Genomic DNA, 14720 nt, shown 5'->3' with positions numbered 1-14720 from the left:
CAATCTTTTTACTTTTTGTTTCTGTTTTCTTAGTTTTAAAAGCCTCTGTTTCCTCTCTAGTCAATAAATTACCATTTATTAAGAGTCTACTGTGTGCCAAATCCTCCACAAGACATCTAGAAGCAAGAGATCAAAGCCCAGGGGCTGAGTATTATCCTAAATATAATAGAATTTGCTTTATTTGTTTTCTTTTATCAGATCAGCAAAATGCACAGCCTAAATAAGAATTAAGAAATGCCCTTAGTAAATAAGGTTATCCTTATCTACAGTTTTTTTTTTCTAGAAGAGAGCTTTCCACCAGCTCTCATTCTTAATTCTGATCTGTCTATAAAGAGGAAAATGGGAGCTAGGGAAACAGAAAGAGCAGAGCTCAGGCAAAAACCAAAAGGAAATGCATGGAAAATTAAAATAGAAATGGAAATGTAGGGTATAATTCATCTGTAAACAACTTGGAAATTAACCCAATTTTTCTAGCCAATAAATAGTGATACTGCAGATTGATAGGTGTGAATGTTGTGGTTGATAAGCCAGGGGATAAAGTCCAGAGAGCATAGCCATAAATGGAAATGATATCCATTCCAGCAAGCATCCCAGAAGAGAGGGAGGAAGAAAGATCAGACAGCTAGAGAAGTTGACCCACATTCATGACAGAAGTGACTAGACAAGAAAGTCTAGGAAATAAAGGGTAAGTTGAGGCAATTAATGATGAGTTACTTCTACAAATCATTTTCTTATTCACTCGTTTGGCAAATATTTGAGGTGTACCTACTGTGAGCCGGGCACCCATCAGCAATGTGCAATAAACGCCTTTTGAACTACTAAATAAAAGAAGAAAGTAATGAATGAATGAGCTAATGCTTTAGAAAGTTCACACATTCTTTAGCACCTGGAAGCCTCTGCTAGGTAATCCCTTTTCCTTGGCTCCTGTTGGTCTGGCTCTCACTTACCCATTAACAGTAAATCTTAACTCTCAGTTGCCATGACTTCAAGCTTTGATAGGCCACACCAAGCAAATGCACCCAAGTGAAACTGCACTACCAATGCTATGGAATATGGATAAAGACAGGCCATGGCATTTTAAGAAATAAGATTAGTGATCTTACTCTTCATTGTATCACGGACAAAATGAAAATAGAAGCATGAGGTGATCAAATACCACAGAAACAGCAGACATTCCCATTAGTAGCTTTAATTTCTCATATGGAGAAATGACCTAACCTGGACTCTCAACCCTGGCTCTCTGCCTTTCTGCGACAACAAGACACACAGTATCGGGGATTGCTTGGGTATCCTGACGCTGGATGGGATGACCTTGCAGGCCTGGCCGTAACACAGTGGTCCCCAGGTATGTAACAGTGCAGGATGGGCTCAGGCTGGTCAAATGTGTGACAGCAGGGATGAGAGGAGAGGTGAAAAGGATCAAGGCTGAAGAATGTCTTCAAAACACAGCCATTGCCAAAACCACGAGCAGAAGCAGCATGGACGCAAAATGACCACGGAATTCCAAAAGGAACCTGCTGGAGTTCAGTGCCTGATCAATGCTGTCTCAGAAATTAAGGCATAAGTAGTCATAGACCCTTAGAGATGGACAAATACCGATCCTTTTAAAGCTCCCCAGGTGATCTAACAACATGCACCTGTCATGCTGGGTTCATGGCTGACACCTCCTCAACAGATGACAGATTAACAAGAGAAGAACTTAAAAAAATTCATTTAGAAAGGTGATAAGGGAGAGGAAAAACTATGAGAAACTGAAAAAATGGAAATAAAGTGTTTGTAAATAGGGAGGAGAGGAGGGGGTGAAGGGAGGGCAGGGACAAGGGGGAAAAATGAGAATCAAGACCTATTATGTAAAGGTACAGGATCCCAATGATGAATATAACTGTATTGTATACCTAGATTGTACCAATAAACTCAATAAAAAGAAAAAATTTCATTTAACAAGATTTGAGATGACATGGGAGCCTTCTACCACAAAGATCGAAAGACCCAGGGAAAACTGTGTGATTTATGCCAAGTCTGCTGCAAGACATGGAACTTGGGCAGAACATGACTGGACAAAAAGGGTATGATCTAGTGGCAGTAAACTACAGGACTCAGCAAGACTCTAGGTTTTGATTCTTCTCTTTTTCTTTTCTAGCAGCCCTGCAGATTGAACCTTGGGCCCTCACACCCAACCCTTTTCTTTTTCAATTTATGTTTTATTTTGAGACAAGGTCTCACTAAGTCATCAAGTTGCTCAGGCTGGGCTCAAATTTGTGACCCTCCGCCTATGTCTCCTGGTATGTTGGCATTATAGGTATGTACCACCGTGCCTGGCTGTTTGGATTCTTCTTGGTGTCTGGGTAAGACATCTGTTCCCCTTGACTATGGGGCAGCACAACCGTCACATGGGAAGAAGGGAGCAGGTTAGAGAGTGACTTTTCCTTGTTTTACGGCTTGCTTTGGGGAGAAGAATTCTGGTTTCTAAGACCAGCTTGGAGGTGGGGGGAACGGCTGGACCTAGGAAAACAAGAGAAGGACAAAGATCTTCTTACTTCTGGGTCTCTTCTAGCTCCCGCAGCTCAAAAATATTCTGCGTGCCAATGCACCTGTATTTTGGAGTATCACATTCTGAGCCCTAACAGTGGAATCACAAAAGATTCTGATTCTTCCCCCTCACTCCTTCAGATTCAGTGAAAATGACATGTTTTTCAAACTTTAAAAAAAAAAAAGTCGCTGGATAAGGTCTCTGAGAGTGCCCCAAGTCTTACCCAAGACTAAATCACCTAGAAAGTGCTCATCCATCTGAAAAAAGTGAGAAATTGCACAGTAAAATTAAGTGATGGATTGGTCAAAGCAGTGGCGGACCCTGATCCATGCCTTAATAAAGAGACCAAGATGGTCTCCTGGGGCTTCTCCCACCCCTCCAGTCCCTTTCCAAGCTGTGTGGTGAGCGGGGAAGTCCTCTGTAAACCTCCCACTAAGTCACCCTTGCAGCCTTATCACAATTTCCTCTTTGGCACTTGTCACTGAGTAACTTGTAATTACTTAGTATATTGGAAGTGGTATTTTGAAAACACTTAATCAGCTTTTCCTGTTTGTTTTTGTACAAGTGGACCCAAGGTGTCCATCCACCCAGGGGGAGATTAAAAGTTGAAGTTGTTATAGATGTAACACAGAAATAGGATGAGGCTGGTAGTTTGACATGCAAAATAAGATTATACAGCAAAATAATAGTTTTATAAGCCAGGCATTTATATTGAGAGGATTTTCCAAATTCTTTTACTATCCACTTTATTAAGGGCCAATAATGGAGCTCTTCTGCTGTGAGAAGCTATTCCTTTCTCCCCAAGACAGAAAAGCCAGAAAAGACAGAAAAGTGAGGCTTGCTGTTCAATAAGAGAAGGATATAATGCAGAGGAAATTAAAAAACAAAACTGAAAACAAAAGGCACAGGGGGAGAATGAGGGAGTAAAAAGGAAAAGGAGGGGAAAAAAAAGAGAAAGTTGGTGGACTAGCTTCAGATAGAGAAGGTACTTGCTGTAAATGAGGATAGTGATGGTACCACCAAGGACATGTGTCCGCACCCCGATTAGGACTCTGGAAGACGTCACCCCGTTTTGGGCTTGGCTCCTCCAAATTGACCCAGCAGGCAAAGACTTCTCTGAGCATTTGACTTTCTGAACTACACTCAATTCCCAGGCACCATGAATTCTGAGCTAAGAGCAAAGAATGTGGCATTTTGGTTAGCCTGCATAGCCTTTCCTTGGCTTTTCCTACCATCTCTGTCAGGTCTGTTGAAATTTTGAAACTTATTTTGCCAAGTGAAGCTGTAGTGTTTGTAGCCCCCTCCAGTCATCATTCCACAGGAATAGATACCCAAGTTGGCGGGGGGGCTTTCCTATCAAATACCAATATTTCTTCTAATTCCAACCCATTAATTGTGATTATGCAGCTTATGTATTCATTAATCACTGAACGCCATGGCTTGCCAGGTGCTGGAATGTAGTCAGTACAGAACTATTCTCAGAAAGCTCACAATGAAACAGGGGCTAGGCCCTCACACAGACAGTAGGATATTCATGTCCTCTTTGATGTGCTGCAGAAGTGGTTAGGGGTAGTAGTTGTGCAGACGTTGCCAGCTTAGCCAGAACAGTCAGAAGAGTTAAAAAATGGCTTTGTCCATGCTGTACTCAGGAACCATACTCAGTAGCTCTAAGAAGAAACTGAGTGTGTGGTGAACAAAGACAGAACTCAACCTTAAAGTGCAGGATGGGAAGTTTTCCTGTTGTATACAATCAATGACAAAATTTGCAAATGGGATGAAACAAAGATTCTCCAAATATGTGTAAGTTCCTTCTAGGGCCTTAAGAAAAGGAGCCTAAGGAAATGAGGCATTGGGGAGCAATGTAAATTCATAATCTGAAGTTGTAGCAAGTCAGGCCCTGGGGCTCTGCAGGGTGAAAAATGCATGAAATGTTGTTCAGTCTGTTTTCCAAGGAGATATTATCATCTTTATTATTATTACTTTCACCAGTTGACACTTTGCCTACTGAGCTGATATTTCAAGAAAGGTTTTTTGTTTTGTTTTGTTTTTTTAGCTGAAATGAACTCCTATCTTTTTCTACCACATTCCAAAAAATGAATGCATACCCTAGAGAATGCATATTTAGAATTCCAAAGGATTTTCTAGGTAAAATCTACTCTGCCATTCTTTAAAACAAATGAGCTCAGTTGCACAAATATATTCATGCCAAACCACTTCAAAAAGAAATACATGTCAAGCTCCATAGATCATAGTTGAGTTTTCATTCCTGTATTAGATATCATTGCAAGTCATAGGAAGAGAAGGGGGAAAAATACCTTGAGGAGCTGCCTCCTGATACGGGAGTTTGTTTTTTTTTCTAATCCCAGTTTAAGTGAAATTACTTACCAAAGTAAGGTAAATGTTTCAAGATACAGATACAGATAGAAGAAAATACACACATTTTTCATAATAAAAATATTGAGTAGTATCTTTGGCAAGTGTTCCAGAAAAAAATAATTAAAACTTAATTTTTCAGAGACATGGTCCAGATCTGTCTTCTTTCCTATTAGTAATTTAACATCCAGTGAGAGAAGCTAGCCGTGTCAGACGCTTCTAGTTCATTCTCAGTCTTTTTTTTTTGTTATATTTGTATTTCCAGCATGATTAAAGGGTATTGACTTCAAAAGGGGCTCTTTCATGTGTCATGGCCTAAAGACTCAGCACCAGTAAGCAACATTTTCCAACACTTATGGGTAAGACTCACTCTGTAAATCTAGAAATAAGTAATGTTAGAGAGAAAGAAGCAAAATAGAAAATCTACATGTCATTAAGGACCCAAAGTCCAAATGGCTGGTTTTGATTAACATGTACCCTTTTCCTAATGCTAATTCATTTGTTCATTTATTGCAGTTTTAAATTGCACCCTATGCCCTCCAGCCTCAGCAAACAAAGACATAATTTAAAATACCAAGACACAAATGTGCTATTTATTCCCATGTAAAAGACTCATTATTACAGTGACTTATTTTTTTCTTCAGGAAACCAGCTCTTTTCAAGTTATTTACCATGTTGTCAATTATTACTATCATTAATAATGATAATGATAATCACTGAGAACTAGCAATGTGCTGAGGGTTAAATAGAACTCAGAAGCAGGCATCATCCCAACCTCATGAAACAATGATGATTTTGTTTTGCCCCAGAGTTGACAGAGTGGGGTTCGCAGACATCAAGAAAGCCCTTACCCAGTATCCTTTCTCATCTTGTTCTATTTCAAAGGTCCCCTTCTGCGTGTCCTTGCGCATACAGAGTGTGTGAATTCACAGTCAGCCTCTATGTATGACCTGGCACTGGATCTACAATACTTGCTGTTCTCCAGGCTGGCACTAATTGCCAGATGCCCCCAGCTGAGAGGGACTGGATGTCAGCACCACTGGATGGGCTATTAGAGGAATCTGTTATCAAGTCACAAGACAAGATGCCAGTCTGGCACTATTCTGGAAACTGGAAGTGAGAAAGAGCATACAGACACCCTGTCTGACCATGAATAGCTAAGCCGTGAAACCAATGGCTTGGTCGCCTCCTAGAAATTAGCCCATGTGGAGTGGAAACGTCATGTGCTCTTGGGTCTGTCTATTTGCATGTATGCACTGCCTTCTGCTTCATAAGTGCTTGTGTAAAGATATATAAACATGGAGACTAAAGAGCTGGACTCTTGGGCAGTAATCTTGCTTGGATTAATGTGTTCTAATAACATTATATGTATAAATCTAAGTGAAACATTAGGACCAACAGTAGAAATTGTGTAATAGCTCTTTTCTGAAGAGTGATTGCTTTGGAATAACTTCAGCCTCACTATTTTCATGGATGCCTAGCATAGTGCAATTTATTTTGATTGTTTTATGGAAGTTTACTTAATTCCAAATTTGAAAATACACCCCTCTCCACCAAATGTCAACACTCTCCACTCTGGGGTTCTGAAGCTTAATTTTAAATGTGAAGACTATGGCTATGGAGGAAAAGCAGCAGCATTTCTTGTCTTTATTTGGCCCCCTCCCTGGCTCAGGTGTTTACCATCAGAAGGAAGCCCACGTTCTGCTGGTGGAGGGACGCGCCAGCCAGTGGCAGTCACTGCACGGGCTGTTTTCTATACATCCCATTTCCAGATCATCCGCAGACTACTAACTACTCACAGCAGATCCGAAGCTCCTCTCACCACCACAAGGACCCCTCCCAAAGGATAAGATTTTCTGAAAGATACAGGTAGAGACCATTTAGCAGAAAAGTGAGTATTCATCCTTTTAGCCCCGACTTCTTCTACTCACTCAATTCCTACCTCTCAGCTCAGTTCTCAAAGCCTTTCTCTTCTTAGGGAGTAGAAAGAGACACACAAACGCCACACATGCTCACAAACACGCTATGTGGCCCCAGGACACACGTGTACGTGCTGAATGAAGATTGGCTTTTGCCCTTGGAAAAACACACATTATTCTGAGATCCAAATACTGCCTCCCCTTTTGTATAATTATCTCAGTGGGAGTTATCTATGTGTATCAAAGGGTGTAATTTGGTCTAGGCTAATTAAGTTTGTTTTTCTTTTATCATTTAGGAATGCAGAACAGTATTTCCAGAATACTTTTATCATGTTTTTAGGAAAACATTTCCTTATATACACATACATTAAAAATGCAGTGGGTTCCTACAGTAAGGACTTGGTTGTCAATGGTTCTCAATTTTTTATCTACTGGGAGTTACAAAAGTATAGCAAATTATTTCTAGCAGGGATATTTTCCTTCAGTTTTAAGAAGAGAGAAAAGGTGAGAAGGATGATAAAGCTCTTTTTGTTCAACCGATCAGAGATTTGTACCTTTAAATTTTCAATTATAGGGCACAAATTTGCTGTGAACCTTCTGTAAACCTCTCGGTTAAAAAGCCTGTGCAGTTTTACGGCATGTCACCTCCAGTCTCTGATTAGCAAATTGCAGGCCAAGTTAAAGCACTTAAGCCATGCTGCTGTTTGTCTCACTTTGGAGGACTAGATCATTTCAGTTAGTAATTTGGATACACCCTCGTAGTCTATCCTTCTTCCCTCCGCAGAGATCTGTTGTACAGAGAAGGAATTCACAGCCAAATTACACATTACATTTTCCTTATAAGAAAATGCCAAAGACATTTACATTGATAGGATTTATGAGGGGCTTATCGTACCCACCATGTGAAATTACCTTGTTCATTTATTCGTTTATGTGTTATCTCCTCCTCCAAAATGTAAGTTCCGTGAAATTACAGATCGCATTTGTCCTGAGCACGGCTGTATCTCCAGAGTATTGCTTGGAGCTCCACAAATATTTGCTGAATGGATAAAACCCATTCATTCACTCATTTCTCAAATATTACGCATGACAAAAATAAGTCCTCCACCTTTGAGAGGTTCACAGAATTTTAGAAGAGACACAAATACTAAACCCCTGCAGTGTAACCACCCGGAGTGGAGGGGAGGCGAGGACACATTAAATGATAAGCTACAGATTGCATTCACGGCTCATGCTATGACGTGAACACAGACATACTCGTTGTGTTACTCCCCCTCCACTGATTAGTTATCCCTTCAACGGATAGTCACCAAATGCTGGGCACTGCTGCCATCCCCATCCCGATCATTGGGAACCAGGCCAGACTATGAAACTAGTCATCCCAGGGTGCCAGGCAAGCTGGGGTAAAGTCAGGCTTCTGAGTCGCTCAGCAGTGCTCTCTAGGCAGTCTAGTAATGGGTTGGGATAGGCAACTGGTATTGGGCTATTTCAAGTCAGAAGGGCAAAGTTCATCTCTGTATGTTTGATAGATGGGAGAATAATATCAAGAAAAGAAAGTCTCGCATTCATTTCAAAGAGACCATATAGATTTCTACAGTAACTTCTTTGCCTGCAGTAACAATATCTGAAAAGAGATCAAAGGATTCCAGTTAAACACAGAGAGCTTGGACATTTTTATTTACCATGACTACTACGTAAAAATATGAAAAACATAATACAAAATACGTAGAACAGAGCACAGTAACAGATACATAGTAACATAGATACATATTAACAAAGATACTGACAGAGAAGTGGTCAATCTAGGAGACCCAACATCTAAACAGGAAATGCTGTGGAAAGAAAATAGGCCTGAAAGGATTACCAGAAAAATAATTCAAAACATTTCTCTGGACCTCAAAAATAAAAACGTTCAGATTGAACTGCTTGCTCCATGGAATGTCTAGCTCAATACCTCAGAATAAATATCTAGTGTCTCACCTAGAGAGACACTGCGATGAAATATGAAAACAATAGGAATTAAAAATATCTTAAAAGCATCCAAAGAAGAAACAGCATGTCCCTTCTTGGGAGGTACTGGACAATGAGCCTTGCTACAACAAAACAAAGGCACAGGAAAGAAGACATAAGAGAGGGACAAGAAATCAGCATGTATGAGGAGCGAAGAGAAACCCTAAAATGGTGAGGAAAAGGGGCAAGGGGAAGGAAAATACTGTCTAGGAAGGGAGCCCTGTGTCAGGATACGGGACAACCGTGTCAGATCAGAGAAATAGGAAACAAGATTCCAGAACCACACCCCTAAAACAAAGATAAAATTCACAAAGATATACATGACTACACCTGAAACTTGAGAAATAAAGTAGATTCATGTTTTTAACTAAGCAAGTGAAAAAATAATTCAGTGGAAATTTAAGTTTAAGAAAATGTAAAGGATAGGGCCAGGGATTTAGCTTAGTGGTGCCGCCACCCACCTTGCAAGAGCAAGGACTGGAGTTCTATCCCTGGTACCAAAAAGATTAAAAAATGTAAAGGATATATAACTATAGTATTCTCACTATGTAGCCCAGGCTGGTCTCGAACTCACAGCGATCCTCCTGCCTCAGCCTCCCGAGTGCTGGGATTACAGGTGTGCGCCACCACACCCGGCAATGTAACTTTTTTTTGGAAGACTAGGGGAAGAGAAGAGTGAGTAGTATGTACATGAAGGTACAGGAAGTAAAATTCTTCATTTCCCAATGTAAAATAAATAGATACTATTTAAAACAAAGATATAGTGAATTATCAGCACACTATTGCTGTTGTCTCAATATGAAATTAAATCCTAAGTAAAACAGCTAAGAGTTACAAACAGTTGCCTACAGGGAGCAGAATTACAGTAAGAAAGAAAATGGCATGGGGTGTCCAGTTCTTAGAAACGATGAAACTTTTCTCTACCAATCTTCACATTGTCCTTGGTAATAAAACCCCAGTTTAATTCAGGGTATATCTGTATGCTCAGAGAAGAGGCCTGCTTTTCATTCACTCTTCAGATAAATCTATCAATATGACGACGATTTGTAAGAAGTTATCCAACAGACGTGTTTCCTATCTTTCCCTCTTTCTTCTTCCCATTACCAGGAATGTAAAAGTGAGGGCTGGAGCTTACTTACTGTGACTACCATCAGAGAAGGGGAAAGGAAGAAGAGGCCAGCGTTTCAAATAACACCGAAACTGCCAAAGAAGCACAGGACTGACCAGCACCGAGTACCTGCTGCTATGAGACAGTAAGCCTTGCAAACTTAAGACATTGCTATTTCGGAGTTCTGTTAAACTGAAACTAATTCTGATACCTAACATTGATCGTTGGCCTAGATTATTAAAGCCTATATGGATAATTTGGATAAAAATTAAAATTGAGAAAAGAGAGGGTCAGCAAATGCACAAAAACAAGACTCACTAAGTACCTACTTTAGAAAACATTTAGGACCCTGAAGGCCCACGTGATGAGTGATGTCCCCTCCCATCACACATCTCATTGACAAAGACATCTCAGGTGGAGGATACACTGGATGGGATTCACGGCAGAAGAGACTTTGCAGAACAAAGGTGAGCAGACTTGAAGATACAGCAACAAGGGCAACGGCACATGGAAAGGAGTGGCCAGAAAATTTTATTTGAAAAAGAAGTCCATATTTGGAGAAACCTATAAAGTAGCGCTAAGAAGCTAAACAATCTCAGGCTCAAGGCACGGGAACTAAAATTCCTCAAACCCAGATAAAAAGAAAATCGTAGATGCAGGCAGAGCAAAAAAAACATTGTTATATACAGAAGACCAATCATAAAGATTGCAACAGATTTCTTATCAGATACAGTGGAAGTGAGGAGACATTGGGACAATATCTTTTAAGCAAGAGGGAAATAAATCAACAACTTCTAATCTAAATTCTACACCTGTCTCCTCAAAAGTCACTTAAGAATGAAGGCAACATAAAGACTTTTTAAAAATACACAAATACATTGCAATAACTCAGCAGACCTGCGCTATAAGAAATATTAAAGGCAGAAAAGTAAGTGATGACAGTTGGAAATCTGCACAAAGGTACAAGGAGTGCTGGAACAAACAGCCGCACATGTAAATATATAAAAACATATTTTACCCTTAAGATTAAGAACAAAGCAAGAATGTCCATGATCACCACTTCCATTTAACCTGGACCTGGATTTCCTAAAGCAAGGGGAAAAGGCATTTGGATTTAAAAGGAATAAGTAAAGCTCATTTTTGTGTTTTGTTTTGTTTTTGTTGCTGTTGTTTTTGCAGATAACATGATTGTTCATGTCATGAATCTAATATAATAACCTACAAAAAACAAAAAACAAAGAACCTCGCCAGGTATGGTGGCGCATGCCTGTAATCCTAGCACTCAGAAGGCTGAGGCAGGAGGATTGCCAGGAGCTCAAGGCCAGCCTGAACTACATAGTGAGACCTTGTCTCAAGAAAAAAGAAAGAAAGAAAGAAAAAACCCTAATAAAATAAGCAATTTTAGCGAAGTTTCAGAATGCAAATTGACTTTGGAAATAATCAATTGTATTTCTATATACTACTGACAGATGACTATAAATTGAAAACAATGCTATTTATAATAGCAACAAAATTGTGCAAGATATGTACACAGACAATAACAAAAAAAAAACATTGCCTTGGGAAATTACAGAACTAAATAAAAATAAATAAATTAAACAAGATTCAATACTGTTAAAATATCAGTTCACCCTGAATTAATCTGTAGTTTTAATGCAATCTCAGTAGAAATTAACAAGATGATTGCAAAATTTTTATAGAAATGCCCTAAAAGAAGTAAAACAGCTTTGAAAAAGAGCACCAAGTTGAAGAATAACACTGACCAATGTCAAGGTTTGTTATAAAGCTATAATAATTCACAGAGAGCAGTACTGATGTAAAGATAGACATACAGATTAATGGAACAAAATGGGGTCTATAAATAGATCCACAGATACACAGCTGATTTTTTTTTTACCATGATGCATGGCAAATTCAATGGAGACAAGGTAGCCTTTTTCTTCAAATGGTGTTGGAACAATCAAACATCTTCATTTTAAGAACTTCGATATACCTCACTATACACAAACATTAACCCAACATGCATCATACATTAAACTGTAAAACCTTAAACCATAAAATGTCTATACAAAAGCATATGTGAAAATTGTGGTGACCAGCTCCCGTATCCCTAATTTTGGAGTTTCTTTTCTATAATGCAAAAGCCCCTTATACAGACAAGACAACATCTGGCTTTCATCACATCACCCTTACATGGCAAAGTGGGACCTGGAGAGCACATGTCATTGTAGTAACTCTATCTCTGATCCAGACATCTCATATTTTCTCTCAGAGCAAAATAAGTAAATTCATAATTTTAAAAAAATCTAACCATATTACGCACCTCTCTCCCATCCTGATAACTCTATCACTCTCCTAGTTCTAACCACCACTTCTCTTCCATGACTTTCAAATTTGCATTTGCTGTGTAGGCATCCTGGTTTTTGGACAAGTATTTTCCTCCAACCTTACACACATCCAGTAAGACATCTCCCTGTCATCTCAAACTACCCTGAGGGTGTCCAGAAGCACCCTCAACATCTTCTCCACACACCTGCTCAAGTGTCCACGGGGGCATCACCTCCCCTTAGTCTCCTATGCACAGACCTGGTGATCATCAAATACATGCGACAGTACAAGAGTGGCCACAATCACATAATGGTTGCAACATTTGTAACTGAAGTAACTGGGAGTGGTTTATCATGAACAAGAAAGAGTCCAGGGAAGGAACATTACATCCTGGAGGAGAGATGCTGTGATTCTGGACGTGTTAATTTCAAGGTGCTGGCAGGGCATCCAGGTGGAGATTTGCAGCAGTCAGTTGGAAATGTCACTGTACATGACAGATTGTTGATCTTGGTTACAGAAATAAGAAACTCTGGAGCTTTTCTGAAAAGTTTAAACTGTGGTTTGACAGAAATCATACTATTTCTAAGAGGGAAAACACTCAGAAGCATTCAGCTGTGGAGAAGAAACCATAAGGGAGGAAGAGAAAGAGAAAAACATTAAGGAGAAGGGAGAATTGTATTGGAGCATGCTTTTTGACCAGTTAAGAGACAGGAAACACAAGTCAAATTTTTTGTGTTCAGTCCTTGAATACATGGTTCTTGAATATATGACTTATTTCTCCTTTGCCTGACAAACTCTCTTCTGTTTCCTGCTCCTTCTCTTGCATATATTTTTTTTTCTAGCCTAGGAAAATCTGATTGAGGCAGGCATTGTGGAGGGTGAGGGCCTGGCTAAGGGTTTTTCAGTTAGGAAGGAAGGCAAACCATAAGGAATAGACTTGCAGAAATAATCTTAAGGCTCTGCCTCCCCTTTTTGATTTGTGCATTAATGCTGCAGAGTTGACAGCCTGCCTGAGAGAGGCTGGAGGGATATGTGTTCTGCATGTCTGGAATTTATTCCTTTGGCTCTGTAAGATGTGACACTGCATAATGGCCATGAAGAAATAATTTTGATCCTGTGACTATCTTGGCACAGGTTCCGGAAAGACATATGGACATGAGCTTCTGGACATTTGTAGAAGAGCTTTCCCTCTGAGGTTTGCTCTCACTTCTAGTCCTATGGCTCTCACCTTTGCTTTATCGGGTTTTTACTTCGGAGATAAAAAGCTAAAGTGTGTTCCACTGAAAGAATGAGAAATATTAATGTAAGAGCGAGTCATCATTGTGACACATATCAATTTCTCACCTCTGAGGCAGCACCCAGAAGCAGGCTCAGGATATTAACCTAGCCAGGGTTAGAGAAAAAGGAAGCAGGAAGGTTTTAAATACACACTGTGAAAATATGAGTTTTCCCATGCAGGGGCCTGGCATCCTCATCTATGAACTGACAGGAGTGACATTTGAAAAAACAGCTTCCCAGGCATGATAACTTGCCTAAGTATTACTTCACAACAAGCTGCTCTGTACCTATGACCTTACACTTCAGGTATACTTGAGGAATTATTCATTTCTCATTGGAACAGATTTCGACCTGCACAAATTTTTATTATACAATACTTGAGGGGAGAGGACGACTTCGGCCTGTGAGTTGGCACTCCATCTGGGCAACTAATCAAGACTTCAACTCAAATAATAACACAGTAACTACCAATAGTAATAAGTACCCAAGATGGTAACACAATAAATCCAACTATATTTCCCCTAAGTTTCAGAGTATGAGTTGAGAAATAATCCTGTGTTAAAGATAGGCTTCATTTTGCCTTGATCCTTTTTTCCCTTAAAGAGCCTAATGTAGTCATAGAAAAAAACTCAAAAAAACTAAAAAAAAAAAAAAAAAAAAAAAAAACAAAAAAACCCCAAAGCCCAGTCCACAGGAACTGACAATGCTCTGCCCCTTAAGTTGCCTTTCAAATGAGCTCCCAGAAGAACACCAGTCAAGAGGTCCTAGGAGTCGATCTTTAATTCATTTATCGGTGTTCTGTGAATCTTCTTTGAGAAAATTCTTGGGAGTTGCACTGTCAGGAAAAGGAGAAAAGAGACTGAAGTTGTGGAGACAGAGGTTCCCTGGGGTGTGAGGTCTTTCTGGCTTAGAAATAAAGTGGTTTTCCACTAAGGAAACACAAAAAAAGCACCTTTTGCAGTTGGAATGCTAAAATAATTGCCTTAACTGAGGGTCAGCCTTAAAGGGACAGATTTGCTTCTGTTTTGGCATCTCAGTGGTTGCTATCTTATCAGTGAATTGCTGCTTTATGAACCCTGGCTGAAAAAGGAGCAATTGAGCACTCTTCTGTGTGTGTGTGTGTGTGTGTGTGTGTGTGTGTGTGTGTAGTGTGTATACCTATAGGTCACATATA

Source organism: Fukomys damarensis, unplaced genomic scaffold, assembly GCF_012274545.1.
Source record: "Fukomys damarensis isolate Sample0158 unplaced genomic scaffold, DMR_v1.0_HiC HiC_scaffold_38, whole genome shotgun sequence".
NCBI lineage: Eukaryota > Metazoa > Chordata > Mammalia > Rodentia > Bathyergidae > Fukomys > Fukomys damarensis.
The sequence above is the reverse complement of the archived record's forward strand: the minus strand, read 5'-3'. Positions refer to the sequence as shown.